The 23,256-nt window shown below is 47.5% G+C and overlaps 1 protein-coding gene across 4 annotated transcripts in view; it reads left to right on the forward strand.

Annotated features, from left to right (window-relative positions):
- The first annotated feature begins 606 nt into the window (after positions 1-606).
- The window catches only part of LOC119973569 (proline and serine-rich protein 2-like), a 63,510-nt gene continuing 40,860 nt past the window's right edge, over positions 607-23,256 (forward strand). For 2 of the 4 annotated variants that reach the window (XM_038811910.1, XM_038811913.1), the window contains exons 1-2: positions 607-864; positions 10,198-10,254. The gene's annotated coding sequence lies outside the window, so the exon portion shown is untranslated. The remainder of the gene's footprint in view (positions 865-10,197; positions 10,255-23,256) is intronic. The other 2 variants (XM_038811911.1, XM_038811914.1) reach the window with 1 other exon arrangement.

Genomic DNA, 23,256 nt, shown 5'->3' on the forward strand with positions numbered 1-23,256 from the left:
CTCTGAAAAAGCCCGGCAACACCATTCGGTTCAAGGGCAATGAAGGATGGCCACTGGACGCTGGCCTCAACCCAACACAAAGACATCTCAATCTGGGCAGGAATCTGGCTCCCAGAACCTTCCAAATACCCAGGGAGCCATAAATTGTCAGCAGGTGGCGGTCTTTCAATTAATTTCCTGCAATCAGATAAGAAACTGAATTTTTAATTTTTTTTTTAAATAAGGAAGAGGTGATATTCTGAATATCTCTCAGTGCCCAAGAAGAAGAGGACACTGGAAAGGGGGTGGGGATTTACAGCAAATACCCCACCGGCTGCCCAGTGAGATTAACACCAAGTCCTGTTCTGTGGCTAAGGCAAGTGTCCAACAATGATGTCATGTGCAATTCATGCACACAATCTTGCATCCACACCCCCCAGTGCATTTGAAAGGAAATGTACACATCTCCCTGCCCCAAAAATTAAATACTCGAGCAGAGCACTCCATTCCAGCGAATGCAGGCGTGGCAAAATAAAAAAGTGGAAACGATGCAACTAGTCCTCGCCCCTTTTGAAAGACTCCCTCCCTCTCTCTCTCCCTCTCTCCCTCCCACATGTTGCTGAGGTCTATTATTGACAGCGGGCTGTTGCGCACGGGCAGTTGCCTAGAAATGGGAGCTCTTTAAATGGAGAATTAATCAGTAACTCGCTGGCAAGAGGGACTGAACCCAAAGCTCAAGGAGTGAACTGGCAGGCGGACATCCAGATCCATCTGAGAGAGAGAGGAGGAGGGGGGAGAGGATGAGAGATTAGCCATTGGCACAGGTACACAGAGACCCCCTGTTTGTTGCTGCCTGCTGCTGGGAGAACTCCATCACTTGTTCAGGTAAATCACTGCGACTGGGTGCGGGGGGGCTTTGCTTTGGAAAGACCTTTCCTCCTCCTGAATGAGGACACTCTTCCTGGCTGATGTGTTGCAATCTGTCGGTGCTGGAAATCCAGGCATTTAAAAAAAACCCCACTCCTTATCTGTTTTACCGCGTCCTCCTGTGCTTGAGCCAGGACCGAACCCTCTCTGCCTGGCAAGGTTACAGTTTGGGGGGAGTTCTGTACATGTTTGCAAACTGTTTGCTCTGTACGCGGCATATTTTACATGTCATTGATCCCCATCCAGCACAGATTGTTACAGATACTGACTTGTCATTTAGAATCCTTTGTGAAATTCCGTATGATGGGGAATTAATTATTTTTTTAAATCAGAGGACTTTGCATTTGCATAGCGCCAACGCGACCACAGGGCGTTCCACGGTACATTGCAGCCCAATGAAGGATTTTTTTTTTTGTTTGTCGTTGAAGTGTCACTGCTGTCAAGTAGGAAACGTGGCAGCCAGTTTGTCGTGTGCACAGCAAGCTCCCACAGACAGCGATGGGATATTGACCAGGTGAGGTGTGATTGCCATGGCTGATGGATAAATATCGGCCCCAGGGCACTGCAGGGGTACCTCCATCCCTCCTTCTCCATGGAATCTTTTCACATTGAGCTCAGAGGGCAGAAGGGGCCTCACTATTATCGTCGTGTGTGAAAGGTGGTGGGCAAGATTCTCTCTCCCCCCCCCCCCCCCCCCCCCCAGCTATGTGTTCCTTGGCCGCACGCCATTTCGCTGGCGGTGGAATCCTATCTTCCCGCCGCTTGTCAATGGGATTTCTCATTGTAACCACCCCACGTCACCAGGAAAGTCTCAGACAGTGTCGCACTCCAGCGGTATTGCGTGGGAGTGTCCGTGTTGATTTGTTGCGCTCGATTCCTGAAGTGGGATTTTTTTTGTGTTCCTGCACGGAATGTGGGCGTCACAGGCTGGACCAGCATTTATTTCTCCTCCCTAATTGCCCTGGAACTGGAATGGCTTGCTCCTCCATCTCCAGCGCATTTAAGGGTTGATCACATTGCTGTGGGTCTGGAGTCACATGTAGGCCAGACCGGGTAAGAGTGGCAGATTTCCTGCCCTAGAGGGCATTAATGAACCAGATGGGTTTTTGCAACAATCGACATTAGTTTCATGGTCATCATTCGGCTTTTACGTAATTTTTCACCTCCTGCCGTGGTGGGAATCCAACCTGGATTCTCCAGAGTATTAGACCCTAGTCGCCACTACCCCTGTGCCCCCACAACCTTCTGACGCGGGTCGAGAGTGCCATCAATGGAGGTACGACCAACACAAGAGCTAGTCAAGCTGGAACATAGTTTTGCCTGGGAGAGGGGAGCTTGTGAAATGGAGCAGACGATATGTTGTGTGCCCCCGTGTTGGTGTCCCTCTGTTTGGGCGGCGGTGGTGGTGGTGGGGGGGGGGTTTGGCATTCCTGTTTTGGGGGGAATGTGTGGGAAGTCCTGTGTTGGGTTGGGGGGGGGGGCGTGTGGCCACTCTGTGTTGGGGGGGGGGGGGGGGGTGATACCTGTTTTGGCATACCATTATTGAGTTGATTACCCATGAGATCGTAATTGTTGCATGTCAGTCTTGCGTATGTTTCAGTGTACCATATTAATTAGCATTTCCCATGTCAAGTGATCGCATATGAATCAAGCACCAGGGTGAGTTCCTGTACCTATTGTGTCACATACAGGTAATGGTGAACCATGTTGGTGTGTCATGTTGACACATGTCAGTTTGACTGATTTGTTGCTGTACGTAATAAGGTGTGTTCTGTTAACACACCTTGCCAGTATGTATTTAGCGTGCACTTGCAGTGTACCTTGTCATTGTAAATGATTCATTCCAAATCCACCCATCCAGACTCTGAAACTAGACTTTGATATACGGAAGCTACCCCTCATTTGGGAAGGGATATCATATTAACAAGTTCCCTTGATGGTGTCATTGTCCAGATGCAGTGCCAAACTTGGCATGCAGTCTGCGTTGAGTTATCTAATGTCAACGGAGGTGGTGATGAGCCTCTACATTCCGGGCCTAGGGAAGATGGAGGGGGAGGGGGGGAAGCAGCCAAGTTTCTTGTGGCTGATCATCCGATTGAAATCCTTGCTGAAAGGTGAAAACATCTGGTTGTGGAATGAGGGCAGGACCGGCTTGGCGCTGAGGCAGTAATCTCCCAGCATTGGCTGTCTGGCTTCAGACAGAGAATAATGTTTATTTGGGTGGAGGGGTGTTGCCAGAACAAAACCTCAGATTGAGTCACTGCCTTTCGTGAGAAAAAACAAGATACAAAGATTGTACAAGAATGAGGAACACGAAAGTCCCCAACAAGATCCTGGTGACAAACCCCATCTATCAAACGGCAGGATTTGAACTACCAGGGCGACAAGGGTTCTTGTTAAACCGGTTCAGGACAGGCCAGAGTCCCTGTGCAGACACGCTCCACTGCCTGGGCCTCAGTAAAACCCCTCATGTACCTGTAGGGAGACAGAAACAATGCTGTACGTCAGCCAGGACTGTCCCCTTCACAGTATAAGCGGCAGTCCAATCACCTTTACACTCGTGTGTTTATCATTTTTAGCTTTAGGGGTTTGCATTTGCTAAATTAAATAATACAAATGTGTGTGTTTCACATTTGTACCGAGTGACGTTCTCTTTAAGGATCTGAAGTCAAAATATTTGCAGGGTTATAGGCTCCCCCACCTACCCCTGTGCTGAAGCCATTCTGTGAATCAATTCTATTTTCTGCATTAAGTGCTATCATTGAGGTGCAGAAATTAAGCGAAATGGCTGCTCACATTTAGTCATTTGCTTTCTAGAGATTTAGAAAGTCTTGCCTTAAGATGGGAGGAATTTCGAGTGCAGAGCGAGCGGGAGCAAGATCACAACAACTTGTATTTCCGTAGCACCTCCTGATGTAACATAATCACCCCGAGGTGCTTATCGAACAAAATTTAACACCGGGCTAAATAAGGAGATATTAGGACACTCGATACAAATGCACAGAACATCATATCTGATCAGTCATGATCTCCCTGAATGGCGCAGCAGGCTCAATGGGCCGAATGGTCTGTTTGTGCTCCTATGTCGTATGGTCTAAAAGTGGGAGATTCGAAGGCCTGTAGTAGGAGGGGAAATGATGGCGGGGAGGTTTAGGGAGGGAATTCCCAACACAGGAGCTTTATTGGCAGTTCCGAGCACCAGTTATAAAATCAGGGATGTTGGGGAGGTTGGAATTGGAGGAGTGCAGAGATATTGGTGGGGGGGGGGTGGTGGCTTGTAGGACTGGGAAGCGCTGAGGCCACGGAGGGTTTTGAAAATGAGGATGAGAATTTTAAAATCGATCTGGTGCCAAACGGGGGGAACGCGGGTGTAGCTTGGTGAGCCCGACTGATATGGGAGGGCAGAACTTAGTGCAAGTTGGACATATGGTAACAGAGAGATTGAAAAGTGTGTGTGTATGAGGGGGGGGGGGGAGAATTCCTTAGGATGGAGAAACTGAGTGGAATTTGGAGAGTTGAGAATGTGGGACTTGTATGAGAAAGGACAAGTGGATTGCAATGTCCAGTCTGCTGTGGTAGAAATCCAGGAGTATAAATGTTTTAAAAAAAAATTATTGTCACAAGTAGGCTTACATTAACACTGCAATGAAGTTCCTGCGAAAAATGTGTTTGGTTCACCTCTCTTCCCTGCTCCCTCAAAAGTATTTATTTCAAAAATCAGTAGACTGTTTGATATTAAGGGAATCTAGCGACAGGGGAGTGGGTGGGAAAGTGTAATTGAGATGGATTAGGACTTGTTGAATGGTCGAACAGGCTCAAAGGGTCAAATGGCCTCACCAGTGTGCCTATTCCATGATTCGAAGTGCAGCAGTATCTTGCGTCTCCTGAGGGGGTGAAGATTTCCTGTGGTGTCTGTTTGTTAGTGACTTCATAAACAAGAGTGGTAAGATTTCCTGGAAAATCTTTTTAATATATTCCCTTTTGATATGTTGTTAGAACATTTGGCAGAAGGTTTTCCAGTCGTGTTTCTGATGCTAGAGGTACTCTGTGGCCAGAGGATATCCCCAGCCCCCAATTAAGGTGGCTAAATTCAGCCAGGAGGGATATTTTCACTCATCAATCATGCACACAGTAAGGTTAACTTGCCTACACCTGGGGTTTCAACATTATTCAAGCCACCAGTTGAACCCTGGTTAGGATTGACAAATTGGATATTTTCAGCCACCAAATGCATGTTCTGTTTGAAAAGAGAAGTTTTTAAAAAACATTGTGAAACATAAGTGAGGTGGGACAAACTACCGTCTAGTCCAGAGGGGAAAAAGTGTGACTGGCATGCTCATTATTTTTTTTATTTTTCCAAAGTTCCAAATGGAGGCAATCACATTTTTGGGAGTAAAATCACTCACGGCTTTCTCCGCCAGATTTCTTCCAGGAGTGAGCATGAATGCAGGACAGTGGATCAGTGCAGTGTGAGTGGTTCATCTCGGATAACTACCCTCCCCTCCTCTCCCAAGTTCGAATACTTGGCTGACATTCACAACCGCGACGCACAGACAAAGAAGGACAGGGTTGCTGACTGAACAGCACGCACTTGATGCCGTTGGAACCAGAGACGAACAGGGATTTGGTTAATGGCAGGAGCGCGTAATGGACTCACTGCGAATTGGTGGCCTGTTCCACACTGGGACAACTTTCTTCCCATTTACTTTGTAGGCAAAGGAATGAAGCAGAGCGTGAAGTAGGGTGACGATTTGCTATGAATGCCTTCATGTTGCTGGGCTTCAAAGGAGTTCAGCCTCAAAGTTTTAAGACACTGGAACTGTATAAAACATTGCGTAGGCCACAGTAAGATTATTGTGTGCAGTTCTGGAATCCACATTATAGGAGGGATGTGATAGCACTGAATAGGGTACAGAGATTTACCAGGATGTTGCCTGGGCTGGAGAGTTTTAGCTATGAAGGGAGATTAGATAAACTTGGATTGTTTTCCGTGGAGCAGAGGAGATGGAGGGGGAAACATGATTGAGATGCAGAAAATTATGAGGGGCACAGATAAAATAGGAAGGAACTTTTCCCCTTGGTGGAGGGATCAATGACCAAGGGGCAGAGATTTAAGGTAAGGGGCAGGAGGTTTAGAGGGGGTGTGAGGAAAAACCTTTTCACCCAGAGGGTGGTGGGAGTTTGGAACTCGCTGCCTGAAAGGGCGGTGGAAGCAGAGACCCTCATAACGTTTTGATAGGTATTTGGATGTGCTCTTGCGATGTCAAGGCAAACCAGGCTATGGACCGTGCTGGAAAATGGGATTTGAATATTTGGGTGGTTGTTTTTAGCCGACGCAGATGCACACACAATTTACAGTGCAGAAGGAGGCCATTTGGCCCATCGAGTCTGCACCAGCTCTTGGAACGAGCACCCTACCCAAGGTCAACACCTCCACCCTATCCCCATAACCCAGTAACTCCACCCAACACTAAGGGCAATTTTGGACACTAAGGGCAATTTATCATGGCCAATCCACCCATGCGATGGGCTGAAGGGCCTTTTATGTGCTGTAGACCTCATCAGCGTGATTTAAAAACATGCTGCTCATTCTCCTCCGCACTAAAGATACTTTTGACAGACCTCATGGGCAGCCACATAATTATATTTGCCGTTAGCCCAATACATTTGAAAGCTAACAACTTTAAATCTGATTGAACAAGAGACTATAAATTGTGATCTGTAGTGGATGATGTCCATTTCTGTGCAAGTGGCGTAGCACAATAGTTAGCACCGTTGCCTCACAGAGCCAGGGTCACAGACTCGATTCTTGGCTTGGGTCACTATCCGGAGTCTGCACGTTCTCCCCGTGTCTGCGTGGGTTTCCTCCGAGTGCTCCGGTTTCCTCCCACAAGTCCCAAAAGACGCGCTGTTAGGTGAATTGGACATTCTGAATTCTCCCTCGGTGTACCCAAACAGGCGCCGGAATGTGGCGACTAGGGGATATTCACAGTCACTTCACTGCAATGTTAATGTAAGACTTGTGACAATAAACATTATTTTACAATACCGAGGAGTTTCAGTATAGTATCCCTTCTAGGAAATTATAAAAGAATTGTGTGCTACGAATATAAATCAAATTGATTTCAAGTACAGACATAAAGTATTTTAAGTTGACAATATGTTGTCAACTTAAAAGAAAGACGGGCGAAATTCTCCGACCCCCGCAGTGTCAGAGAATCGCCCGGGGCCGTCAAAAATCCCGCCCCTGCCGTGGCAGATATTCTCCGCCACCCGGGAATTGGTGGGGGCAGGAATCACCCCACGCCGATCGGCGGGCCCCCTCTGGCGATTCTCCGGCCTGCGATGGGCCAAAGTCCCGCCGCTGGGAGGCCTCTCCCGCCGCCGAGGTTTGAACCACCTCTGGTGGCGGCGGGATCAGCGGCGTGAGCGGGCCCCCGGGGTCCTGGGGGGGGGGGGGGGGGGGGCGCGGGGCGATCGGACCCCAGGGGGCGCCCCCATGATCGGGGCCCACCGATCGGCGGGCGGGCCAGTGCCGTGGGGGCACTCTTTCTCTTCCGCCGCCACCACTGCCTCCACCATGGCGGAGGCGGAAGAGAATTCCCCAGTGCGCACGCGCCTGTGGTGCGGCAGCTGCCGCTGACGTCACCACCGGCGCATGCGCGAACCGGCGAAGGTCTTTCGGCCAGCCCCGGCGCCGGGTAGCGGGCGTCAAAGGCCGCTGGTGCCGGTTTTGGTGCCAGTCGGCGTGGTGCCAACCACTCTGGGACGGGCTTAGCCCCCAAAGAATTCCGCAGCTTTGGGGAGGCCCGACGCCGGAGTGGTTGGCGCCACTCCCCTATGCCGGGACCCCCCGCCCCGCCGGGTAGGGGAGAATCCCGCCCCTCGTATGTATTCTATCACAGTCTTTTCAAAATATACTCCGAACTCCTATGCAAGGCAACTTGATAACTTTGACTCTGGGTTCAAGACCATTGGAAAAGTAATAGCAACCGAAGGCACTTAATATGATGCCTCTTATTGTAGAAATGACAGAAAGAGATTTGAAGAGCTACTCCAGAAGGTATACCAGGCTAGTTTGGAAATTTGATTGCAGATGACGGGATCACAATCGCAAAAAAAAAAGGACCATCTGAATATTAACCTGAAGAATGAACTTGGAAATGAGGAAAGTTAGCATAATTGTTACTTTTGGTATTTTGGGACATTTGCGTTTTTATGTTCAATACTCACCGTTACTTACATCATATAATTCTCTTGAAAATTGGAGGATCTACAACCCAAATATCTTAATACTGTACTGGACGTTGTACAGCTCTAGATAAAATCGAATCTGGAAAGGTCAAAATGCAGGACTCTGCTGCTTGATGCTTGAAACAGTTCAGCAAGGAAACATGTACCCACCCTCATCAGAGAAACAATACTGAGTCTACACGCTCTCCCCGTGTTGCGTGGGTTTGCTCCGGTTTCCTCCCGCATTCCAAAGATGTGCAGGTTAGGTGGATTGGCTGTGCTACATTGCTCCTTAGTGTCGAGGGATGTGCAAGTTAGGTGGGGTCACGGGGATAGGGCGGGCGTGGGGTGCTCTCTTGATGGTCGGTGCAGACTCGATGGGCCAAACAACCTCCTCTGTACTGCGGGGGATTCTATGGTTGCAATGGCAAAAGAGAAAATGCACAATAGCCAGGAGAGGAGATGGAGAGAGTGGACGGTGAGGGAGGTTAGAGGGGAAAGAGGGAAGAATCTGAAGTTACATTTGTTAAAGGCACGATTCTGGGACTGTTTTTTTATATTTTTTAAAATGGCAATTTGTGCACCCTGCCTCCAGCCCATCTGCTATGGGAGTGACTAATGCTGACGAACAGAAAAATGTTAATTGCTGCATTCCTTAGATTTAAAAAAAAACGCCTGAAGGAAAACACAAAAAAACTACACAGTTCCATTCAAAAAATGGTCAAATCATTTTTTCCCCCCACTTTTTCTGTTGAGTTTATTTTCCCTGAGATGACAATATATTGATCCTACTTGGATTTGACACAGTATTCTATTCATGTTCAGCTTTATAAACCACTCTTGAAAACATACAACATTACAGGTGTGCTAGGTGCTCAGGGAGCCCAGCGAACCACGCCCATATGTTTTGGGCATGCCCAGCGCTGGGGGAGTTTTGGAAGGGGGTAGCAAGGACGGTGTCGAGGGTGGTAGGATCCAGGGTCAAGCCAGGCTGGGGACTCGCAATTTTTGGGGTGGCAGTGGAGCCGGGAGTGCAGGAGGCGATAGAGGCCGGTGTTCTGGCCTTTGCGTGCCTAGTAGCCCGGCGGAGGATCTTGCTTCAATGGAAGGATGCGAGGCCCCATAAGCGTGGAGGCCTGGATCAATGATATGGCGGGGTTCATCAAATTGGAGAGGGTGAAATTTGCCCTGAGGGGATCAGTACAGGGGTTCTTTAGGCGGTGGCAGCCTTTCCTGGACTTCCTGGCGGAACGGTAGGGAAATAGGCCGGCAGCAGCAGCAACCCGGGAGGGGTGGGGGGGGGGGGGGGTGGTGGGGCGGGATTTGGTTCGGTGGGAGGGAGAATTGTGTACATGGGTGTGTTGGATGTGGCGGGTGTTATCTCTTTCCTTTTTGTTGTTTGCTTTTTTTGTTTTTGTAGTTGCTTTTGTAGTTGGGTGGTTAAAAAAAAAGAAAAAGATACAACATTGGACTGCTCTGCGGTTCTTCCTGCTCGATATCCCGATTAAAATATCGCTCTGTACCAGCTTATTGGAATGTATGCATGCCATCCTGCATCCCCTCTTCATCTATGGCAGGTGATGCTCTCTACGGAACAGATCAATAACAGCAACCTGCATTTGCATTCCACCCTCAACATCATGTAGCCCCCCCCACAGGAAGATTGTACTTCGAGGCACAGTAACACAGAGCTACAGAAGGAGATATAAGGGCAGGAAAATAGCTTTCATGGAGCATTTTGAAGGAGGAAAAGTGAGGTGGAGAGGTTTAGGGAAGGAATCTCAAGAGCTCGGGGCCTGGGCAGTTGGAGGCTTTGATGGCGGAGCCACTAAACCTGGGCCACCTGCTAAACCAGAATTAGAGGAATGGGGTAATTTCTGAGGAATTTATTAGTACTTCAGATGTGCCTTTTGCCTCCACATGATATTTACTTTTGTAAGTAATTGGTCTCTCTTTGATAGCTCATTCCAATATACGTGTTGATCAAAGACATTTGGATTACAAATCTGTTCATCCATTCTCTTACGTTCTTTTATGTCTTTCATTCCCCTTTTTTAGACCTCGATACTTTCTGCCTTCAGTCTGCTTCTCTCGTGTATTGAGTCTTTGGTAAAGGTACGGTAAAGTTGCCATAATTCATGAATAACCTCCCGGTTATGAACCTTGCATGTGTGAAACGCCTTCTTTTTCCGCTTCATTTGAATCGTTGTATGTTTAATTCTTTTGCCGATCACCTTGACTAGAGGTGGCTTGAGAAAATGTTGTTTATGTATTGAGTGGTTAGGATCCGGCATGCACTGGCTGAGAGTTTGCTGGAGGCAGATTCAACTGTGGTTTTCAAAAGGGGATTTGCCTGAACAGATTTTAAAAATAAAAAAAAAATTGCAGGGTTACGGGGAAAGGGCAGGGGTGTGGGACTGTGTGTGTGTTACACTTCCAAATGGCCCTTTTATGCACGTCATGAATTTTCTGTAAAATACTTTCAATAGCGTGTTTGTGTAGAGTTTTTAAAAAGGCTACTTCAAATCGTGTGAACTTTGGCAATCAAGTTATTGCTAAATACCTAATTAAATATAGACACCTGCAGCTATGCGGGAAATTCACACATCTCTTTGTTTAGGGCCACAAAAGACTGTGGAGTTATCAGACTGCCCATCGATATCACTCGTACTGAGTGGAAGGGAAGATGGAAACCCATAACAGCAGGATGTGATATCAACATAAACATCATCTCTAAAAGTCACATGGGCCAGCCATGTTTTTGGCTGCTTTAGAAATCAGCTATCAGTCATTAGGTGTTCACAAAGACAGACCACAAACCTGCCAGTCATCGCAAAGCCAAGGGAATTATCAGCAATACCTGTTCAAGTGGGAGATCCCAACAAAAGGACTGTTAAGCTCCCCCCCCCCCCCCCCCCCCCCCCTCCATTTGAGTTTATATTTCACCTGAGTACCAACTTCCTACCTTGGTCCAATTACACAAAACCTCACAACATGCCGGGAACCTTCACTTTACAAAACCCGTCTTCCACTTCAAAGCATGGAAACCATTCGAGAAACTGCTTGTCTTGTGGGAGACTGGAGATTGGCTGAGCTAACTACAACCTATAAACAACATTTATTTTCCCCCTTTTCAATTTTGTTTGTGTGTGTGCGAGGTCACGTTGGTAACATTGCATTTAATTTGGGGTAAATGGGTGGGACTCAATAACCTCTATTTTTAAACAAACAAAAGCTTGCTGCTGATTCTGTTTTTTTGAATCGGACAGGAATTCAAAGAGGTAAGGAAGCACACACCTCTTTCCATACAATACATGCTGATTTGGGGAATTAAGAAAACAGATACATTCTGTCCTGTGACAGCTGTAACCAAACTATGATTCTATTAATTTCAGTCATGCATCTGTTTTGATGGGATTAGTTGGGGAATGAATATTAGCCAGTTCACCAGAAGAACTCCCTGATCATAGCAAAAGGGCCGCTGGATTTTATTTGCATTAATCTGTACATGCATACAGGGCAACATCTCACCTTAAATATGCCAGCTGCAACAATGCATTACTCCCTCTCAGTACTGGGTCAGTATAATTTATCTTTTAACCTCTGGAGTAGGATTTGAACCAAAGTAATTCAAGCTAATAATGCAACAATACAAAAATGCTTCATTTCCATTACATTGCCCTTTTAAATTTGCCTCCACCACATAAAAATAGACAGGAGCGAAGCTAGGAATGCAATAAACGTCTAATGTCATTCCCCGTTTCGATGAATCACCTTTTCTCCAATTAATTCCTTCCCCTCCAGCGTACCACTGTCTTCTCGGAAACAGCAGAGACTGAGGGGAATTTCAACTTGGGTGTGTACAATTGCGGGGCCATGATAGAATGGGACCAGAAGGATCTATTTTCCTCAGCAGAGGAGTCAATGACCAGGAGGCGTGGATTTAAAGTAATTGGTAGAAAGATTAAAGAGAAGTTGAGAGACCTTTTTCACCCAGAGGATGCTGGAGGGGTCTTGAACCCGCTGCCTGAAAGAGTAGCAGAGGCAAAAACCCTCATCGCATTTAAAATAAATACCTGGGAAAACACTTGAAATGCCCTAACCAACAGGACTACAGCCCAAGAGCTGGCCATGGCCATAATGAGTTCAATGGCTTCCATCTCTGTCATAATTGCTGCTTCTGTGTTATTGGTGTAATATTCCGCCCTTTCTGCACCCAGAACATTAGGAGGCAGTGCAAGCTATCCTGCCAAACAACAGGTTTTCAAATTATCTATCAACTTTACAGCAGAATCTCCAATTTAGAAAATTCCTAACTTTTCTACAGCCGATACCTGGACAGCAGTTAGGTATTTTTTATTTTATTTTAAGTAAATTTAGTAGTGTACCCAATTCATTTTTTCCAATTAAGGGGCAATTTAGCATGGCCAATCCACCTACCCTGCACATCTTTGGGATGTGGAGGCCAAACCCACGCAAACGCGGGGAGAATGTGCAAACTCCACACAGACAGTGACCCAGAGCCGGGATCGAATCTGGCACTTCAGCGCCGTGAGGCAACAATGCTAACCACTGCGCCACCGTGATGCCTAGCACTTGGGTATTTGAATACATCTGCTGCAATGGTCCTGCAGATGTGCTGTCTGTAGTTGTGAATGGGTCTGTAGATTCCCAAGAACGAGGGATTTATAAGAAGACCGATGCACGACCATCACTGATGTATATTGATCAGGTTTGCTTTTTAGAACTAAAGTACTTGGATTGGGAGGAAAGTCCGGAAGTTGGATTCAGACAGTATTTGGCTTATGTTGCATTGAATAACTGCCAACTGCTTGCCTTTGGGCGCAGGACACAAGGGGGAGAACTTATTATAACAACTTGGCAGCAAAGTGGCCTGATATATTCTTTAGCAGCCCTTCTCCCTGTACCAGAAGTGCTGCAATTTCCCCAGCTTTAATGCTCTTAAAGGGTGGGGGGAGGGAGGGAGAGAAAAAAAGTATTAAAGAGGAGTAATCTTACCAGCAGAGATCAAAACAATGAATTTAGAGCCATATACAGTAAATCAGAAATGAATAAGAATGTTGCTCCAGTCCAGCAGTAGCTGATCAAAGACTATTAATTTATTCTGCTGTGTTCAAAATCTAAAGCAACCCAACACTTTCGTTCAGAAGTCAGAAATACAAGTTTGCAAAGGAATAGTGCTGATAGCTTTTAATCTGAGGTGAAGGTAGTTTATTTGTTCACCTTAACCCTTCATTGATCAAGGCAGCTTTTGACCCAGTTTGTCGCTGTCTTGACTTATCTGAAGACATTTCTCCTGGATGCACATGCTAAGCGGAACATGAAAGTGTGTTTACAATGTGGCTGAGTGGCCATTCAAAACCACACAATGGAGCGAAGGAGGCAGAATAATTCTGAAATAAATCCAACGTGAGAGGTAGCTGCTGCCATTGCTAATTGTCAGCCAAGCTGTAAGGTGACATGCTGTGTTTTATTTGAATGCATGTTTATTGTCTCCCATTCAGTGTTTGTGGTGCCTGTGGGGGACAGGTGACCCGCCCCACCCGAACTGGTTCTAACTGATTACAGGTTGTATCGAGATATTTTAAACTTGGAATCTGTGGAAAAATCCAGTTTTGTGTTGCGCCATCCAGTTTTGTGATTCCCCCACCCCCCAGTGGAGAGGGTGACTTCTAAATATCGCTGCCCCCTCTCCCCCCCCCCCCCCCCCCCCCCCCCCCGCCCTTTATTGCTGTTCAGTCAGACACTTAAATATGAAGAGCGGCAATTATATGCTTGCTGTTAGAATGCAAAAAACTCTGTACCGGTGAAGATGCGGGGGACCGATTCTCTCTCCCCCCCCCCCCCCCCATCCCAGATTTTCTCTGGTGTGGTTCCATTGTTATATTCTCTATAGTGGTGCCTGCCAACACTGGCCCTACAACTATTTGCAGTTTAGAGAGCAAACAGGCATTTGCTGTGAATCCACCCCTTAACTCCTAAGCCCATGTGTGTATTGAAACTAGAACATAGAACAGTACAGCACAGAACAGGCCCTTCGGCCCTCAATGTTGTGCCGAGCCATGATCACCCTACTCAAACCCACGTATCCACCCTATACCCGTAACCCAACAACCCCCCCCTTAACCTTACTTTTATTAGGACAACTACGGGCAATTTAGCATGGCCAATCCACCTAACCCGCGCATCTTTGGACTGTGGGAGGAAACCGGAGCACCCGGAGGAAACCCATGCACACAGGGGGAGGACGTGCAGACTCCACACAGACAGTGACCCAGCCGGGAATCGAACCTGGGACCCTGGAGCTGTGAAGCATTTATGCTAACCACCATGCTACCCTGCTGCCCTTTAGGGCCCTGCTGCCCTAACCACCATGCTGCCCTGCCATTCAAATAAAGGAGACAGAAACTGTCTCCTTTAACCCAACATTACATTTCATATCTCACATTGCCGGGGAGGAGGTAGAGGTGTAGTGGTATTGTCGCTGGATGAGTAATCCCGATCTGGGGACCCGGCAGGTAGTGGAATTCCAGCTCAAAAAAAAATCTGGAGTTTAAAGTTTAATGATGACCATGAAACCATTGTCGATTTTATCGTAAAAACCCATCGGGTTCACTAATGTCCTTTAGGGAAGGAAATCTGCCGCCCTTACCTGGTCTGGCCTACATGTTACTGTAACTCCAGACCCCACAGCAATGTGGTTGACCCTGGATTGGCCAAGCGAGACACTCAGTTGTATTCAACTGCTATAAAAACCCGAAAAAGGAATAAAACGGGACGGACCACCCAGCATTGAACCAGGCACTGGAAACGACAACGGCAAACCCAGAACTGCTGACCCTGCCAAGTCCTCCTTAATAACATCTGGGGGCTTGTGCCAAAAGTTGGGAGAGCTGTCACACAGACTAGTCAAGCAAAAGCCTAGTCATACTCACAGGATCATACCTTACAGACAATGTCCCAGACACCGGCAAGACAGACCCAGCAGAGGTGGCAGCACAGCGGTATACAGTCGGGAGGGAGTTGCCCTGGGAGTCCGCAACATCAACCCTGGACCCCATGAAGTCTCCTGGCTTCAGGTTAAACATGGGCAAGGAAACTGCCTGCTGATTACCAAGCTGATTACCAGGGGCTGGTTTAGCTCACCAGGCTAAATCGCTGGCTTTTAAAGCAGACCAAGCAGGCCAGCAGCACGGTTCGCTTCCCGTACCAGCCTCCCCGGACAGGCGCCGGAATGTGGCGACTAGGGGCTTTTCACAGTAACTTCATTGAAGCCTACTCGTGACAATAAGCGATTTTCGTTTTTCATTTCATTTTCAGTACCAGCCACCATCAGCTGATGAATCAGTTACTCCTCCATGTTGAACACCACTTGGAGGAAGCACTGAGGGTGGTAAGGGCGCAGAATATGCTCTGGGTGGGGGAACATCAATGCCCATCACCAAGAGTGGCGCGGTAGTACCACCACAGAGCGAACTGGCATAATAGACTCGGGCTGCAGCAGGTGGTGAGGGAACCAACATGAGGGAAAAACATACATGACCCCAACCTGCCTACTGCAGATGCATCTGTCCATGACAGTATCTGTAAAAGTGACCACCGCACTGGCCTTGTGGAGACCAAGTCCCATCTTCACATTGAGGATACCCTCCCTCATGTTGTGTGGCACTAGCATCTCGACTGGGCGCCCATAAGATACCGTTACCATCAGCAGCAGTAGAATTGTACTCCACCACAATCTGCAACTTCATGGCCTGGCATACCCCCCACTCTACCATTACCATCAACCCTGGTTGAATGAAGAATTCAGGAGAGCATGCCAGGAGCAACATCAGGCATACCTAAAAATGAAATGTCATCCTTGTGAAGCTACAACACAAGACTACATGTGAGCCAAACAGCATAAGCAACAAGTAATAGACACAGCTAAGTGATTCCACAACAAACTCAGATCCAAGCTCTGCAGTCCTGCCTCTTCCAGCCATGAATGGTGGTGGACAATTAGACAACTCACTGGAGGAGGAGGTTCCACAAATATCCCCATCCTCAACGATAGAGGCACCCAGCACATCAGTGCTACAATACTGAGGCATTCGCAACAATCTTCAGCCAGAAGTGCCGAATAGATGATCCAACTCTGTCTCCACCGGCTGTCAGTCTTCAGCCAATACAATTCACTCCACATGATATCAAGAAACAGCTGAAGGTATTGGATACTCCAAAGGCCATGGGCCTGACAATATCCCGGCAATAGTACTGAAGACTTGTGCTCCAGAACTTGCCACACCCCTAACCAAGCTGTTCTGGTACAGCTACAACTCTGGCATCTACCCGGCAATGTGGAAAAATGCCCAAGTGTGTTCTGCACACAAGAAACAGAACAAATCCAACCCAGCCAATTACTGCCCTATCAGTCTCTTTTCTATCATCAGCAAAGTGATGGAACGAGTCATCAACAGTGCAACAAAGGGCAGCATGGTGACACAGTGGTTAGCATTGCTGCCTACGGCGCTGAGGACATCGGGTTCGAATCCCGGCCCTGGGTCACTGTCCATGGTGGAGTTTGCACATTTTTCTGGGTTTCATCCACACAACCCAAAGATGTGCAGGATAGGTGGATTGGCCACGCTAAATTGCTCCTTTTAATTGGAAAAAATAATTGGGTACTCTAAATTTATAAAAGGAAAAGAACAGTGCTGTCAAGGCAGCACGGTGGCGTAGTGGTTAGCACTGCTGCCTCACGGCACTAAGGTCCCAGGTTCAATCCCGGCGTTGGGTCATTGTCCATATGGAGTTTGCACATTCTCCCCGTGTTTGCGTGGGTTTCGTCCCCACAACCCAAACATGTGCAGGGTAGGTGGATTGGCCACGCTAAATTGCCCCTTAATTGGAAAAAATGAATTGGGTACAAACCAATGCAACAAGCAACAGTTACTCAGCAATAGCCTGCTCACCATTGCTCATTTTGGATTCTGCCAGGGTCACTCAGCTCCTGACCTCCTTACAGCCTTGGTTCAAACAAGGACAAAAGAGCTGAATGCCAGAGGTGAAGTGAGAGTGACTGCCCTTGACATCCAAGGCAGCATTTGACCTAGCGTGGCATCAACGAGCCGTAGTTAAACTAGAGTCAAGGGAATATGGAGGAAAACTCTCGGCTGGTTGGAGTCATACCTGGCACAAAGGAAGATGGTTGTGGTGGTTGGAGGTCAATCATCTCAACTCCAGGACATCACTGCAGGAGTTCCTCAGGGTCGTGTCCTCGGCCAAACCATCTTCAGCTGCTTCATCAATGACCTCCCTTCCATCATAAGGTCAGAAGTGGGGATGTTCGCAGACAAAATTTGCTATCCTCCGATAATGAAGCAGTCCATGTCCTAATGTAACAAGACCTAACATAGAACATACATACAGTGCAGAAGGAGGCCATTCGGCCCATCGAGTCTGCACCAACCCACTTAAGCCCTCACTTCCACCCTATCCCCATAACTCAATAATCGCTCCTAACCCTTTGGACACTAAGGACAATTTATCATGGCCAATCCACCTAACCTGCACGTCTTTGGACTGTGGGAGGAAACCGGAGCACCCGGAGGAAACCCACGCAGACACAGGGAGAACATGCAGACTCCATGCAGATAGTGACCCAGCGGGAATGGAACCTGGGACCAGTGCCTCTGTGACGTCACAGTGCTAGCCACTGTGCTACCATGCTGCCATGACAAACTTCATGCACGTCTGACAAATAGGAAGTTACATTTGCGCCACACAAGTGCTTGGCAAGACCATCAACCATCTCCTACAAGAGAGGATCTAATCAGCACCCCTTGACATTCAATAGCATTACCATCCCTCATAAACAACATCGTTGGGGGTTACCACTGTTCAGAAACTGAACTGGTCTAGAGGGATTAATACTGTGGCTACCAGGGCAGGTCAAAGACTAGGAATCCTACAGCGAGTAACTCCTCTCCTGACCCCTCCCCTCTCAAAGCCTGTCTATCATCTACAAGGTACAAGTCAGGAGTGTGATGGAATACTCTCCGCTTGCCTGGATGAGTGCAGCTCCAACAACACTCAAGAAGCTCGACACCATCCAGGACAAAGCTGCCTGCTTGATTGCTCCCCTTCCACAAACATTCACTCCCTCCACCACCGACTAACAGTGGCAGCCGTGGCAACCATCTACAAGATCCACTGCAACATGTCACCAAGATTCCTTGGCAGCATCTTCCCAAGACCACAACCAGCTAGAAGGATAAGAGCAGCAGAAACCTGGGAACCCCACCACCTGGAGGTTCCCCTCCTACCCCGACTTGGAAATATATCGCCGTTCCTTCACTGTCGCTGGGTCAAAATCCTGGAAATCCCTCTCTAACAGCGCAGTGGGTGTACCTGTACCTCTGGGACTGCAGCAGTTCATGAAGGCAGCTCACCACCACATTCTGAAGGTGGCACAGTGGTTAGCACTGCTGCCTCACAGCTCCAGAATCCCAGGTTCAATTCCAGCCTCGGGCGACTGTGGAGTTTGCACTTTCTCCCCGTGTCTGCGTGGGTTTCCTCCGGGTGCTCCGGTTTCCTCCCACAGTCCAAAGATGTGCAAGTTATGTGGATTGGCCATGATAAATTTCCCCTTAGTTTCCTAAAGGTTGGGTCGGATTATTGGGTTGCGGGGATAGGGTGGAGTCGTGTGGTGCTCTTTCCAAGGGCCGGTACAGACTCGATGGGTCGAATGTCCTCCTTCTGCACTGTAAATTCTATAACTAGGGATGGGCAATAAATACTGACCTGACCGGTGACGCCCACATCCCGTGCATGAATTTAAAAAAAACATTGTCGAGTCAAATCTGTTTCTAATTGAATGTGTTGAAGCGGAAAGCTTTTTTCAGTTTGTTCTTATGATGTGTGCATGACTGACGGCATTTATTTCCCTTTGTGTAATAGCCCTTGAAAAGGCTGCTGTGAGCCACCTTCTCAATCTGCTGCTGTCCAAATGGTGTAGGTGTGCCAGAGTGCTGTTCGATGGTAGTTTGAGGGTTTTGACCCAGTGACAGTGAAGGAAGGACAATATATTTCCAAGTTGGGATGGCGAGCAGCTAGGAGGGGAAATCACAGCGGGTGGTGTTCTTGTGGGACAGTTTTTGGTCTTTCTCGGTGGTAGATGTCATGGGTTTTGAAGATGCTGTCAAAGACACTTGGCGAGTTACTGCAGTGCACCTGAATGAAAATGAAAAAATGAAATGAAAATCGCGTATTGTCACAAGTAGGCTTCAAATGAAGTTACTGTGAAAAGCCCCCAGCCCCCACATTCCAGTGCCTGTTCGGGGTGGCTGGTACGGGAATTGCTGCTGGCCTGCCTTGGTCTGCTTTTAAAAGCCAGCGATTTAGCCCAGTGTGCTAAACCAGCCCCTACCTTGCTGATGGTACACACGGCTGCTGCCGTGCCCTAGTGGTGAAGGGAGTGAATGTTCATTACTTTGTCAGGTAGTAAGGAATAGAAGGAGGGACTGATAGTGGGAGAGGAGATAGGGTGGGAGGACACTGTGTAGAGTATAAGTCAATTAGTGAGAACCTACTGTTTGGTGACTATAATTTCTATGTAATCAGCCTTGCTGTCATTAACTTCAGATCCAGAAATAACCAACACCCCAGTTTCCACATGGCCTCACAGGGTTTATTTTTAATTTTTAAGAATTATATTTCTATTGGAAAGTTTTCATTTTTAACAATTTAACCATATAAAAATGGATATTGCATTGCTTCTTGGTCTTGTGGCCGGGATTGAGCGCGAGGTCAGGTGTAATGCCTGGATCTGGGCTGTCTCTCTTGTGGGGACCATGAATTGGATTCAATTTGAATTGGTTTTTGGAGCAGGCGAGAAGCTGGATTAGGGGTTCGACCCTGTCCACATTTTGCGCTCTGGCTTCGTAACTCTGAGAAAGGAATTTAAAAAAACAGATGTTACAAGTTTTAAAAAATAAATTTAGAGTACCCAATTCTCTTTTTTTATTCCAATTAAGGGGCAACTTCATCATGGCCCAGCCACCTACCCTGCACACCTTTGGGTTGTGGGGGTGAGAATCACGCAGACACGGGCCGTGACACAGGGTCGGGGTCACTGCGCCACAGTGCTGCCCACGGATGCTACAAGTTACCTAATTTAAAAAACACATAACCAACAAGATAGATCACATCCAACAAACCCTCAACCGTAAACTAAACCCCCACCCCCAAACAACCGACGGTAACTAACTCTTTAAAAAGTGAAATTAATGGCTGCCATCTCTGGTAGATCCCCCCCCCTCCCCCCCCCCGCCTCACCTGACCCCCTGATGGTGTATTTGACCTTCTCCAAATACAAAATTCCATGAGGTCACTCAAACCAGGGCTGAGGCATTGGGCGGAGTCGGGGGCCTCCACCCAAACAGAACTCGCCTCCGCGCTATCAACGAGGCAAAGGAGAGGACATCCACCTTCACTCCCGTCTGCAGCACCAGTGGATCTGATACCCGGAAAATGGCCACCAGCGGGCAAGGCATTCTGAATTACTGACATGGTGTTCAAAAAGGAGACCCAAAAGCTTAGCAATTTGGGATGTGACCAGAATATCTGAGCGTGCTCGGCCTCCAAGAACATCACTCCACTCCCAAAAAGAAACCACTCCAAGCCTTGGTCAGATGAGCTCTAAGCTCTATGCACCATTTTAAACGGAACCGCACACACACAAGGGGACGTGGAGTTTACCTTGTGAAGGGCCTGACTCCACACCCCATCCAAAATGGATCTCAATTTTCCCTACCACTTTGCTTCCACTTCCTCCACTGTGGCTGACTCCACTTGTAAGATGTGCTCCCCTTCCCGCGCCACCACCACCACCAGACACCGGCTAAAGACAGAATCCAGGGATGATGGTGGCGGCAAGGGAAATGAAGGGAAGGTCTTTTGCACAAAGCTATGAATCTGGAACATGTTCATCCCAGAGAGTTGAAACTTTACCAAAAGCTCCCCAAAGCTGGCAAACTGACCCTCCACGAACAAGTTGCCAAACCTCACCAGACCCTTCCCCTCCTCCCACATTGAGTCCAAACTTGATGGCTCAAGAAGATGGTGACCACAAACAGGGGCCAACAACAATAATAATAATTATCACTTATTGTCACGAGTAGGCTTCAATGAAGTTACTGTGAAAACCCCCTAGTCGCCACATTCCAGCGCCTGTTCGGGGAGGCTGGTATGTGAAAACATAGACCTAAGCTTAAAAACTGGCCTCGTTAGCTTAAAACGTTGTCTAAATTGCAAATTTTTCCACTGGATCTTGTTTAGTTTGGTTTTCAAAAATCCAATATTATGAGGTCAGTTTTGCTACCAGGATAGCGGAGATGGGTGTGCTGTTGCCAGAATCGAAACAGATTGAGTAAGCCAATGCCTTTAAAATTCCTCCATGGCCTTGCCCTCTCCCTGACTCTGTCATCTCCTTCAACACCACTGCTCGAGGCCTCTACGCTCCTCCAGTTTAATCTCTTCTAAACTCTGGAATTCCCTATCCCCACCTCCCCACCACCCCCTCCCTTTTCTACTTTAGACTCTCTGCTTCTTTGACCAAATGTTTAGTCATCTGTCTACTATCTCTTTACAGAACAATGCAAGTTGTTAGTTTGACAGAGTCTACGAGCCCAGTGACAATTCCACTACACCACCACCTCCTCCCCTAACGGTTATAGGGGCACAAAGTGATAGAAATACGGCACACTTAACACTGACTTAACACTGACTTAACACTGACGCTATAATAGCAATTCATTGGGCTATTCCAAGATTTCTAATTGTAAGAATTTGCCATTCTCGGCCTCCCTTCCACACATTCTCTCTCTCTCTCTCTCTCTCTTGCTATCACATTCTCTCTCTCTCTTGCTATCACATTCTCTCTCTCTCTCTTGCTATCACATTCTCTCTCTTCTATCACATTCTCTCTCTCTCTCTCTATCACATTCTCTCTCTCTCTCTCTATCACATTCTCTCACTATCATATTCTCTCTCTCGCTATCACATTCTCTCTCTCTATCATATTCTCTCTCTCTCTCTCTATCACATTCTCTCACTATCACATTCTCTCTGGAGCACTCTCTCTCTCTCTCTCTCGCTATCGCATTCTCTCTCTCTCGCTATCACATTCTCTCTCTCTATCATATTCTCTCTCTCTCTCTATCACATTCTCTCTCTCTCTCTATCACATTCTATCCTCTCTCTCTCTCTCTTGCTATCACATTCTCTCTCTCGCTATCACATTCTCTCTCTCTCTCTCTATCATATTCTCTCTCTCTCTCTATCACATTCTCTCACTATCATATTCTCTCTCTCTCTCGCAATCACATTCTCTCTCTCTATCATATTCTCTCTCTCTCTCTATCACATTCTCTCTCTCTCTCTCGCTATCACATTCTCTCTGGAGCACTCTCTCTCTCTCTGGAGCACTCTCTCTCTCTCTCTCTCTCGCTATCACATTCTCTCTATCATATTCTCTCTCTCTCTCTCTATCATATTCTCTCTCTCTCTCTCTATCACATTCTCTCTCTCTCTCTCTCTCTCGCTATCACATTCTCTCTCTCTATCATATTCTCTCTCTCTCTCTCTCTATCACATTCTCTCTCTCGCTATCACATTCTCTCTGGAGCACTCTCTCTCTCTCTGGAGCACTCTCTCTCTCTCTCTGGAGCACTCTCTCTCGCTATCACATTCTCTCTCTCTATCATATTCTCTCTCTCTCTCTATCATATTCTCTCTCTCTCTCTCTATCACATTCTCTCTCTCTCTCTCTCTCTCGCTATCACATTCTCTCTGGAGCACTCTTTCTCTCTCTTTTCCTGCAATTTTAACTATCTTTTTGGTCAAGGTTTTTCTGATCTTTCCCCTGTCCTGCTCACATTCCCCTTCCCTACATCCCTTCAGTGCTGAGGTTCTGACTCACTGCAGCCCCCCCCCCCCCCTCCGGAGTGGGATTATCCATCCCCACCCCCTGCCGGGATGGTCTGTCCCTGCTGAAAGTCAGCGTTTGTTTTGTGGGGTCTGTTCAGTGGAGAAAATTCAAAGTTGGGCCATAGA

The sequence above is a fragment of the Scyliorhinus canicula genome, chromosome 11, assembly GCF_902713615.1.
Source record: "Scyliorhinus canicula chromosome 11, sScyCan1.1, whole genome shotgun sequence".
In the NCBI taxonomy this organism is placed as follows: domain Eukaryota; kingdom Metazoa; phylum Chordata; class Chondrichthyes; order Carcharhiniformes; family Scyliorhinidae; genus Scyliorhinus; species Scyliorhinus canicula.